The sequence below is a fragment of the Hypanus sabinus genome, chromosome 8 (assembly GCF_030144855.1).
Source record: "Hypanus sabinus isolate sHypSab1 chromosome 8, sHypSab1.hap1, whole genome shotgun sequence".
In the NCBI taxonomy this organism is placed as follows: Eukaryota; Metazoa; Chordata; class Chondrichthyes; order Myliobatiformes; family Dasyatidae; genus Hypanus; species Hypanus sabinus.
The window spans coordinates 11,738,225-11,750,325 of NC_082713.1; positions in this window are offsets into that span (position 1 = coordinate 11,738,225).

Genomic DNA, 12,101 nt, shown 5'->3' on the forward strand with positions numbered 1-12,101 from the left:
CAGAGCTCCTGCTGATTACCAGCAACATAAGCTATCTCATGGGGTAAGTGCTGCTCGCACAGGGTTTCTGGTTTGGGTAGACCCTAACCAATTTCAACATCCTCCATGTATTTCTGGATGAAGTTCATGACCCCTTCCATGAACTCAGAGACATTCTCATCATGAAAGATATTCCAGCTGATGTCATCAAAGCAGCCCTGTAGCATGGAGACTGATTGGTCGGACCAACAGCGAACGATTTTAATTATGGACACCCTTTGCTTCAGCTTCTGCCTGTAACTCGGCAGCAGCAAGATGAAGGAGTGATCCGACTTTGCAGTTGGCATGCGGAGGAGCGCTTTGTAAGCATAGCAGTGATTGAGTATGCTATCTCCCTGTGTGCTCATCTGGATGTGTTGACAAAACTTCAGAGAGACTATAGACAGTGACACTCTATTAAAGTCGCTGGCAACGATGAAGGCAGCCTCTGAGTGTGCAGTCTCCAGGGTGCTGATGGTCTCATACAGTTCTTTAAGAGCCTGGTCAGTATCAGCCTGCTGCGGAATATACACAGCTGTGATAATAACAGCCGCAAACTTCCTAGGCAGCCAGAAAGGTCTACATAACAGCACAAAGTACTCCAGATCCATGGAACAAAAGGAGTTGAGAGAATGCACATTCCAGGGATCGCACGAAGAAATATTGACCATGAAGTGTACCCCACCTCCTTTACTCTTCCCAGAGAGGTTTATTGACCTGTCTGCCCGGAAGGCTCAATGGCATCATCCGGAATCTCCTCGGTCAGCCAGGTCTCCATGAAGCATAAACATTACATTCCTCTCCCAATCATGTTATAGGAATTCAACCCATAAATGCATGCGAACATGGTCAAGAAGTTCATTTGTTGTTCGGAACAAACATCAGAATGGGGGAGAGATGTGATCTAAGTGACTTTGATCGTGGAATGATTGCTGGTGCCAGACAGGTTGGTTTGAGTACAGCAGAAACTACTGATCTCAGAATTTCAATAGTTTTGTTTAATAGCAGAGAAATATGCAATATACACATGGAAATACTTGTTTTCACAGACGTCCATGAAAACAGAAGAGTGCCCCAAATAATGAGTAACAGTTAAAATGTTAGAACCCCAAAGCATCCCAATCCCGCCCCCACACACAAGCAGCAGCAAAGCGACGACGATCCCCCACCCCACCCACTTCCACAAAAGAAGTATCAACACCCTCACCCATCAAGCGAGCAACAGCGAAGTCCCCAAGAAAGACCACAAAAACGAATCAATCACCCAACAATTTGATGTGCTCACTCTCTCCCTACTAAAGGCAAAAAGAGGGGTCCCCCTTTCACTGTGAGAGAGGAGACATAACAAAACAACTCACTGATTTGAGATGATGAAGTCTGTCATGTTGAGTTTTTTTCCCCAAGTTCTTCGACCCTTCCACAAACGAGGAAGAGAGCCAGAGAGAGCATGATTCACCCGGTACAGAGCCTCCGACAGCTGATGCATTTTTCCCGATGTTCCACTTTCTCCCACAACGCTTCAGTCGGTGTCACCGGCATAGAATCAGCTCGTCCACAGGCTACAAAGCCTCGGAACTCCTAGGATGCACTTGGCTTCTAGGCTGCGTCCTTGAGACTTCGAAATTGTCCGTCGTGAGCCCCTGGGAACGGGTCCCACCCGTTTGAGTGCAACTCCGGGTGAGGGTCTCCAACAGAACCCCATCCACCCTGAAAAGGAAAAAGAGAGACATCAAAGGTAGAAATTAAGCTGTTTCCACAGATGCTGTCGCTGTTGAGTGCCATTGTAACTCCACCCGCATATGCCCTGGGACGTTCATGAAGAACAGAATCTAGAGTTTACTGAGAACGGAGCAAAAAAATAAAAAAAGCATACAGGTAGGGGCAGTTCTGTGGCATTAGCACTTTAGTAATGAGAGGTCAGAGGAGAATGGCCAGACTGATTCAAGCTGACAGGTGGGAGACAGTAATCAAATCCCAAACAAGAGAAAGAAGGGACATTCCTTCCTCCACCATCAATATTGCCCTCAACTGCATCTCTTCCATTTCATGCATGTCTGCTCTTACCTCATCCTCCATCCTCCCGCCACCTTACAAGGGATAGGGTACCCCTTGACCTCATCTTCCACTCCACCAGCCTCCGCGTCCAGCATATAATTCTCCGAAACTTCTGCCGCCTCCATCTGGATCCCACCATCAAACACACCTTTCCCTCCCCACCTCCCCCCACTTTCTGCTTTCTGCAGGGATCACTCCCTACACCACTGCCTTGTCTATTCATCCTTCCCCATTGATCTCCCTCCAGGCACTTACCCTTGCAAGCGGAACATGTGCGACACCTGCCCCTACACCTTCTACCTCACTGCCATTCATGGCCACAAACAGTCCTTCCAGGTGAAGGAACACGTCACCTGTGAACCTGTTGGGGTCATACACTGTGTTCGGTGGTCCAGGTGTGGCCTCTTGTATATTGGTGAGACCCGACATAGATTGAGAGACCGCTTCACCGAGCATCTACACTCAGTCCACCAAAACAAGCGGGACCTCCCAGTGGCCACACATTTTAATTCCACTTCCCATCCCCATTCCGATACATCCATCCATGACCTCCTCCACTGTCAGGATAAGGCCTCCCTTAGGTTGGAGGAACAACACCTTATATTCTGTTTGGGTCGTCTCAAACCTGATGGCATGAACATCAATTTCACAAACTTCCAGTAATGCCTCTGCCCTCTCCCCTTCACCATTTCCCATCCCCTTGTTCCTCTCTCATGTTATCTCCTTGCCTCCCACTAGTGATCCTTCAGATGGTGCTCCCCCTCATCTTTTTTCTTCCTTCCATGGCCTTTTGTCTCTTTCACCAATCAACTTCCTAGCTCTTTGCTTCATCCCTCCTGCTCCAAGTTTTACCTGTCACCTGGCGTTTCTCTCTCCCCTCCCCCCACCTTTCAAATCTACTCCTCAGTTTTTTTATCTTCAGTCCTGCTGAAGGGTTTCAGCCTGAAATGAAGTGCATCCACGGGTTCTGAAGGAGGTGGTTTTAGAGATTGTGGAGGTATTGGAAATAATCTTCCAGGAATCAGTAGACTCTGGCACGGTTCCGGAGGACTGGAAGTTTGCAAATGTAATTCCATTGGTTAAGAAAGGGGGAGACAGCAAAAAGAAAATTACAGACCTATTAGTCTGACATTGGTAGTTGGAAAGTTATTGGAGTCGATCCTCAAGGATGAGATTATGAATTACCTTGAGGTGCATGACAAAATAGGCCCAAGCCAGCATGGTTTCATGAAGGGAAGATCCTGCTTCACCAACTTATTGGAATTTTTTGAGGTAATCTCAAATAAGATTGACAAGGGAGAGGCTGTGGATGTTGTGTATTTGGATTTTCAAAAGGCCTTTGATAAGGTGCCGCATAAGAGGCTGCTTAATAAGATGAGGACCCATGGAATTACAGGAAGGATATTGGAATTGGTGGAACATTGGCTGATGGGCAGAAAGCAAAGAGTGGGAATACAGGGATCCTATTCTGGTTGGTTGCCAGTTACTAGTGGTGTTCCACAGGGGTTGGTGTTGGGGCCTCTTCTTTTTATACTGTATATCGATGATTTAGATTATGGATTAAATAGTTTTGTGGCTAAGTTTGCGGATGACACCAAGATAGGTGGAGGAGCAGGAAGTGTTGAGGAAACAGAAAGGTTGCAGAGAGACTTGGTCAGTTTAGGAGAGTGGGCAAAGAAATGGCAGATGAGATACAATGTTGAGAAATGTACGGTTGTCCGTTTTGGAAGAAGAAACAATCAGGCAGATTATTATTTAGGTGGGGAGAAAATTCAAAAATCGGAAGTGCCAAGGGACTTGGGGGTCCTAGTACAGGATACCCTAAAGGTTAACCACCAGGTTGGATCAGCAGTAAGGAAAGCGAATGCTATGTTGGCATTCATTTCAAGGGGAATAGTGTATAAGAGTAAGGAGGTGTTGATGAGGCTCTATGGGGCACTGGTGAGGTCCCATTTGGAATACTGTGTGCAATTTTGAGCCCCCTATCTTAGAAAGGATGTGCTGATTTTGGAGAGAGTTCAGAGAAGATTCACTAGGATGATTCCTGGAATGCAGGGACTAACATATGAGGAGCGTTTGTCGGCTCTTGGATTGTATTCATTAGAGTATAGAAGAATGAGAGGGGATCTCATAGAAACATTTCGAATGTTGGAAGGGTTGGACAGAGTAGATGTGGAAAGACTGTTTTTCTTGGTGGGTGAGTCCAGGACAAAAGGTCACAGTCTTAGAATTAGAGGGTACCCATTTAAAACAAAGATGAGGAGAAATTTTTTTAGCCAGAGGGTCGTGGATTTATGGAATTTGTTGCCACGTACAGCTGTAGAGGCCCAAACATCAACGGTTTTTAAGATTGACAGGTATCTAATTAGTCAGGTTATCAAGGGATATGGGAAAAAAGCTGGAAAGTGGAACTAGATGGGAGAATAGTTTAGCTCATGGTGGAGTGGCGGAGTGGACTCGATGAGCCGAAGGGCCTGCTTCTGCTTCTTTGTCTTGTGTTCTTGGGACCTTGTGAAACGCCGCCTGTGCTGTTTTCCATAGATGCTGCCTGACCTGCTGAGTTTCTCCAGGATTTTGTGTGTGTTGCAAGGAAGGAGACAGTAACTCATATAACTACGGAGTGCAGAAGAGCATCTCTGAATGCATAACATGTCAACTCTTGAAGTGGATGGGTTACAGCAGAAGAAGACCATGAACATACACTCAGTGGTTGCTTTATTAGATACAGGAAGTACCTAATAATGTGGCCACTGTGTGCACGTTTGTAGAAATGATAAACGGTATGGTGAATAATATCCTTGACGAATAGTGTCAAACACATGTGAACGTTGCAGCCCCAGGTGTATTCAGCTGCATTCAATTCAACTCAGGTTTCTTCTGAAGTGGCTGGGAAAAGCAGCAGTCAATTTTCCTCAAAATGTTTGCCTTTGTGACCTTTGGCTTTTGCTGGTTCAGGACAGACTCCTGGGCCATGAAGCAAACCTCCCATTCACATCCAACAAGGGAGACACAACTCAATAGGAAAAGCTCGGGGCTTGAAGGCTAAATTCAGTCCACTGAAATGCTGCCAACTCTTTAGCAAAAAAGCAGCTGTTGCCAAGAATGGGTCAACAAGATTCTGTGTGAGTGACCTTGGATGAAAATTGCAGGAGTACTGAACACAAAATTCCTTCAATTTTCTTTGTCATAACATACTAGACCTGGGGAAAGATTGATTTACTGATAGACAGGATTAAACAAGTCAGGTCTATAGCACTTATCCAACTTTGTGGAAAGTTGCCAATGTCCTGTCCATAAAATAAACAGGAACATTGCAATCTGGCCAAATGCCATTTCATCAGATCTCAGTTACCAATGAATGGAGGTGTTGCTAGTAATGTCTTTAAATCACCACTAACTTGCTCCACAAAGCTCAGTCTAGGTTTTGGAAGGAGCACTTGGCCCTGGTTTTAATCACAGCCTTGGTCCTGGTTTTAATCACAGCCTTGGTCCAAACTAGAACCAGAGTGCTGTGTTCAAAGGCAAGGTGAAGTTTACTGTCGATTGGTGATGGCGATGTGCTCAATTACTGATGGAGATGTGTATCAAAAGGAGAGGACAGTCGCAGTTGAAATATGCTAATTATTGTCAAAAGCTTCATGAATTGGGAAGGCGATGATAGAGTCTTGGAACAAACTAGTGCTAACAAGAAGAGTCCACCAAGAGTACAAAATAACCCCACCAAAGATGCCATTATTCATATCTTCATTTCTACTGACAGGAGAAGGGACAAGGACAGGTTACTAGTGCCTTAAAATCAGTTGCTTCAGGCAAATGGGACTCGTCATCTGTGGTTGGAAACTCATCTAGGAGAAGAAAATCTATGATCTCAAACTTCTGCTGCCTTGCAGCTATGTCCACTCATAAGAAAGGCTTTGGAAATAAGCACCAAGAACAAATCTGGAACTGGATTCCCAAATCAGAATCATTATTATCAGCATTTGTCATGAAATTTGTTAACTTAGCTGCAGCAGTACAATGCAATACATGATAATAGGAAAAAAATCAATCAATCACAGTAAGTATCTATATGTACATTGAATAGATTAAAAATAGTGCAAAAACAGAAATAATATGTGTTAAAAAAGTAAGGTAGTGTTCATGGGTTCAATGTCCATTTAAGAATCATTTGGCAGAGGGGAAGATTCTCTTCCTGAATCACTGAGTGATTCAAGCTTGTGTACCTTATTCCTGATGGTATTAACGAGAAGAGGGCATGCCCTGGGTAATGGGTGTCTTTAATAATGGACATCACCCTTCTGAGGCACAGCTCCTTGAAGATATCTTGGATACCACGGAGGCTAGTACCCAAGATGGAGCAGACTAATTTTACAACTTTTTGTTGCTTCGTTCTGTGCAGTAGCTCCCCCTACCTACCAATACCACTCAGTGATGCAGCCTGTCAGAATGGTCTCCATAGTACAGCTATAGAAGTTTTTGAGAGTCTTGGGTGACAAACCAAATCTCTTCAAATTCCTAATGAAATGCAGCCCCTGTGTTGCCTAATTTATAGCTACATTGATATGTTTGGACCAGGTTAAATCCTCAGAGATCCTGACACCCTGGAATTTGAAATTGACCACTCTCTCCACTTCTGATTCCTCTATGAGAATTGGTTCATCTTCCCTCATCTTACCTTTCCTGAAGTCCACTATCAGTTATTTTGGCTTATTGACATTGAGTGCGAAGTTGCTACTGTAACACCACTCAACCAGTTGGTATATCTCGCTCCTGTACACCTACTCATCTCCATCAGAGAGTCTATCAACAATAGTTATATCATCAGCACATTTATAGTTGGTATTTGGGCTATACCTCGCCACACGGCCATGGGTATAGAGGGTGTAGAGTAGTGGGCTCAGCACTGAGGTGCCTGAGGTACAGCAGTGTTGATTGTTAGCAAGGAGGAGATATTATCACCAAACCACACAGATTGTGGTCTTGCCGTTAGGAAATCAAGGATCCAATTGCAGAGGAAGGTACAGAGGCCCAGGTTCTGTGGCTTATCGATCAGGACTGTGGGAATGATGGTGTTGAACACTGAGTATTGTCAACGAACTGCATGTTTGTAGTGTTCAGGTGATCTACGTCTGTGCGAGGAGCCATTGTGATTGTGTCTGCTGCAGACCTATTGTGGCAATAGGCAAGTTGCAGTGGGCCCAGGACCTTGCTGAGGCAGTTCACTCTATCCATTGCTAACCTCTCAAAGCATTTCATCACTGTCAGTGAGAGTGCTACTGGACGATAGTCATTAAGGCAGCTCGCGCTACTCTTCTTAGACACTGGTATAGTTGTTGACTTTTTGAAGTAGGTGGGTACTTCCAACCACAGCAGTGAGAGATTGAAAATGTCCTTGAGTACCCCCACCAGTTGGTTGGCACAAGTTTTCAGAACCTGACCAGGTACTCCATTATGGCCTGCTGCCTTGCAAGAGTTCACCTTCCTTAAAGACAGCCTAACATTGGCCTCCAGGACAGAGATCAGAGGGTCACCAGGTGCAGCAGGGATCTTCACAGCTGTAGTTACCTTCTCCCTATCAAGGTTGGTATAGAAGGCATTGAAGTCATCTGGTAGTGAAGCACCTTTGCCATTCACGCTATTGGATTTCGCTTTATAGGAAGTAATGTCTTGCAAACCCTGCCACAGTTGATGTGCATCGGATGTCACCTCGAACCTCACTCAGAATCGTCTCTTTGCTCTTGAAATAGCCCTCCACAAGTCATGCCTGGTTTCCTTGTATAGAACTGGGTCACCAGACTTAGGTGGTACAGATCTAGCCCTCAGCAGGAGACGTGCCTCCTGGTCCATCCTCAGCTTTTGGTTTGGAAATGCATAGCAAGTTTTCGTAGGCACACATTCATCCACACAGGTTTTAATGAAGTCAGTAACAACTGACGCAAACTCATCCAGATTCAAAGGTGAATCCCTGAATATGATCATTCCACTGATTCAAAGTAGTCCTGTAAGCACCCTTGTGCTTCCCTTGTCCATATCCTCTTGGTCCTCGCTACTGGTGCTGCAGTCTTCAGTCTCTGCCTATGCACAGGGAGTAGAAGTACAGCCTGGTGATCAGAATTTCTGAAGTGTGGGCTTGGAATACCACTGTATGCACTCTTGATGGTTGTATAATGATGGTCCAGTGTGCTGTTTCCTCTGCTACTACAAGTGATTTGTTGATGGTAATTATTCAGTAACTTTTTCAAGCTGGCCTGGTTAAAATCTTCCAAAATCCAGGTGCACCCCCAGGTACTTGTAGGTCCTCACCACATCCATGTCTTCATCATTAATAGTAACAGGAAGCTGTTCCAGCTTAGTCTTCCTAAAGTCCATCACCATCTCCTTTGTCTTACTGATGTTGAGCTGCAGATGATTCAGCTTGCATCATTTGACAAAGTTCTCCACCGGGGCCTGTATTCACCTTCTTGTCCTCCCTTTATACACCCAACCATTGCTTAGTCATCAGAGAATTTCAGGAGACCTATGACTCAGTGTTGTATCTAAAGTCTGAGTTATGCAGGGTAAACAGGAAGGGAGCCAATACAGTTCCCAGTGCTGCTCTTTTGCATGTCTGACACACAGCTCTGAAGCCGCACAAACTGTGGTCTGCCAGTCAGGTAGTCCATTATCCAGGATACAATGGAACTGCCAGTCTGCATTGAACAGAGCTTTTCCCCCAGCAATGAGGATTGTATGGTATTGAAATCTCTTGAGAAATCAAAAAACAAGATCCTCACAGTGCTGCCCTGCTTATCCAAATGGGAGTAGGCTTTGTTCAGCAGGTAGATGATAGCATCTTCGACTCAAATGTGCTCTTGCTAAGCAAACTGCAGTGAGTTCGTTGGCTGATCTGACCAGGGGCGGGAGGAGAGCCTGGACTAGCCTCTTTCATGTCTTTATGATGTATGAGGTCAGGGCCACTGGACAGTAATCATTCAAAACTTGTGCTTGGCCCTTCTTGGGTACTGAGACCAAGCATGATATTTTCCACATCATAGTTCAAAGCTCTGGTGACTCTTCTCACAAGTTTCAACTGATTGTCTCAAGTCACAGAACTCCATCTGTTTGCTGCGTATCAGAGACAGCAACTCCTCCTGTTGTTTTGTGTAAAACTGGTGCTGTTATTCTGACCCTTGGGGCTCTGGGGTCTCCCCATCTTCTTTTTTATTTTAGCTCTTCGGAGAGGATTGTGGAGATATTTTTGATTTCCAGTCTCCAACTGGAAGTTGATAAGAGATAGCTATTGAACTAATGCTGCATGACGTGGAAGCAAGACTGGTTCTTCATTATGATCAGTCTGTTTAGCACTGACATCCTGACTGTCATGCTGGTGTTGCTAGTATGGATGTCTATGGAAAATGGAGCCCTGTGCTTCTCTTACATAACCTTTTTGGGTGGACAGGTAAACATCAGGTAAACATCCAAGTCCCTCTAAGATATTTGCATACTCTTCCATGAGTGTTGCATGGTTAATTTTGGTCTGTGAAAAGACGCTGAAAACTTATCAGGTTGAGCCTTTCACACACAGTCAGACCTAACACTCACTTTTCAACTATCATTAGCTGCACCTTTAGGTTCTGTCCCTTCTGCTTGAAGATCACTATACAGCCTCTTTTTACTGGAAAGTTCTCTCCAGTATATCACAGCACTTTTAACTTCACTGAGTAAATCTTGCTCTTTACTTTGGGAGTCTTGTAATCATCCATGGATAACAGATTTACTGGGCTGCGGTGTCAAATCTCAGATTTTTTGATTTCCTCCTCATTTAGAAAACAGTCCACACATTTATTTCTTCTACCAAAGTGCATAACCATATATTTTCCAACATTGTATTTCATTCGCCAGTTTCTTGCCGACTCTCCTAATCTGCCTAAGTCCTGTGCAGCCTACCTGTTTCCTTAACACTACCTGCCCCTCCACCAATATTTGTATCATCTGCAAACTTGACAACAAAGCCATCTATTCCATCATCTAAATCATTGATATACAACTGAAAAAGAAACGGTCCCAACACCAAACCCTGCGGAACACCATTAGTCACTGGCAGCCAACCGGAAAAGGATCCTTTTTTTCCCACTCACTAGCAATCAGCCAATGTTATAACTATGCTAATAAATTTATTGTAATACCAGGGTCTCTTAACTTGGTAAGCAGCCTCATGTGTGGCACCTTGTCAAAGACCTGAAAATCCAAATATACAACATCCACTGCATCCCTTTATCTATCCTACTTGTAATCTCCTCAAAGAATTCCAATAAACTCAAAGAGTTCTAACATGAATATGCAAGTATCTAATCAGGCAATCATGTGGCAGCAACTCAATACATAAAAGCATGCAGACATGGTTAAAAGGTCCAGCTGTTGTTCAGAACTAATATCAGAATGGGAAAGAAATGCTAACTAAGTGACTTTGATTGTGGAATGATTGTTGGTGTCAGACAGAGTGGTTTGATACCTCAGAAACTGCTAATCTCCTGGGATTTTCAACACAACAGACTCCAGAATTTACAGAGAATAGTGCAAATAAAAAAAAAACAAAAATTCAGTGAGTGGCAGTTCTGTGGGCGAAAATGCCTTCTTAATGAGAGAGAATGGCCAGACTCATTCAAACTGTCAGGAAAGCCACAGAAACACAAATAACCACATGTTACAACGGCGTTGTGCAGAAAAGCATCTCTGAGTGCACAACATGTCAAACCTTGAAGTGAATGGGCTACAGCAGCAAAAGATCACAAACATACACTCAGTGCTCACTTTATTCTTTTCAGAAAATACTGAATAAAGTGACCACAAAGTGTATGATTGATTTATTTTATTTTGCTGTTTTGTAGTGGATCAAAATAAAACATTCTGCAGCTGGATGCCTTTCTTTAATTATAGTGCAACTGCCCTATTCACTTGCTTTGATCTACATTCTGCGTATTCAATGGGCATTCACTACCAGCACCATATACATAACCATTAGACTGTTTTAATTTTAAATGTTTTTACTGGAGTTTGAGGCCGGGATTTCAGGGTCCTGTCATCAGTAAGTCCTGAAATCAATACCAATCATCAAAGCTCTGAGGTCAAAGACCAAAGTTAACAAGTTTGGAAGTTGAGACCCAATGGCTGAAACCCTAGGACTGTGAGTCTGCGAGTGTGTAGGAAATACGAGTGTGTGTGTGTGTGTGTGTGTATGTGTGTGTGTGTGTGTGTGTGTGTGTGTGTGTGTGTGTGTGCGGGTGCATGTGTGGTGTGCGTGCATGCGTGCGTGCGTGCGTGCGTGTGTGTGTTTGTAGGTAGATGGAAGAGAGGAAAGGGACCTGTTTTGCTGCTGCTGTTGTTGTCGCTTGTGCTGTTCTGGTGAACATTGCAGGTTGTTAACACAACCGACACTTTTTACTATATATTTCAACGTACTTGTGATAAGTATATAAATCTGAATCTGAATGAATAAGTAAAATTTCAGTTGAAAGCTTGAATATATGCTCTTTTTAATTACAATTCCAGGCTGTGGTGGAACTTTGAAAATACTGTATAGCAATTAAAATATTATATGAAATTATCTAAGTTGTCATATCTTGCTTAATAGCATCTGTAAATTGGGTCATTAAAATGAAATTCACTCTGTAGAACAAAGTTACACAAGGGAATGAAGTCTTGAAGAAAATGAAAAAGGGTAATGCACCCTTAATTAAAAGATTTCAAAAGGAAAGTAAGCAGAAATGCAGACCAATCTGAAACTTTGAGTAACAGAAGCATCAACAGAAGACCTCCACTCTGCACTCGAAAGGCCGGCGATATATACAGTGTCTATAAAAAGAATTTACCCCCCCCCCCCACCTCCAGAAGCTGATTTTATTGTTTTACAACATTCAATCACAATGGATTTAATTTGGCTTTTTTGACTGATCAACAGAAAAAGACTCTTTCATGTCAAAGTAAAAAACAGTAAAAAACAAAGTGATCTAAATTAATGGCAAATATAAAACATAAAATAACTGATTGCA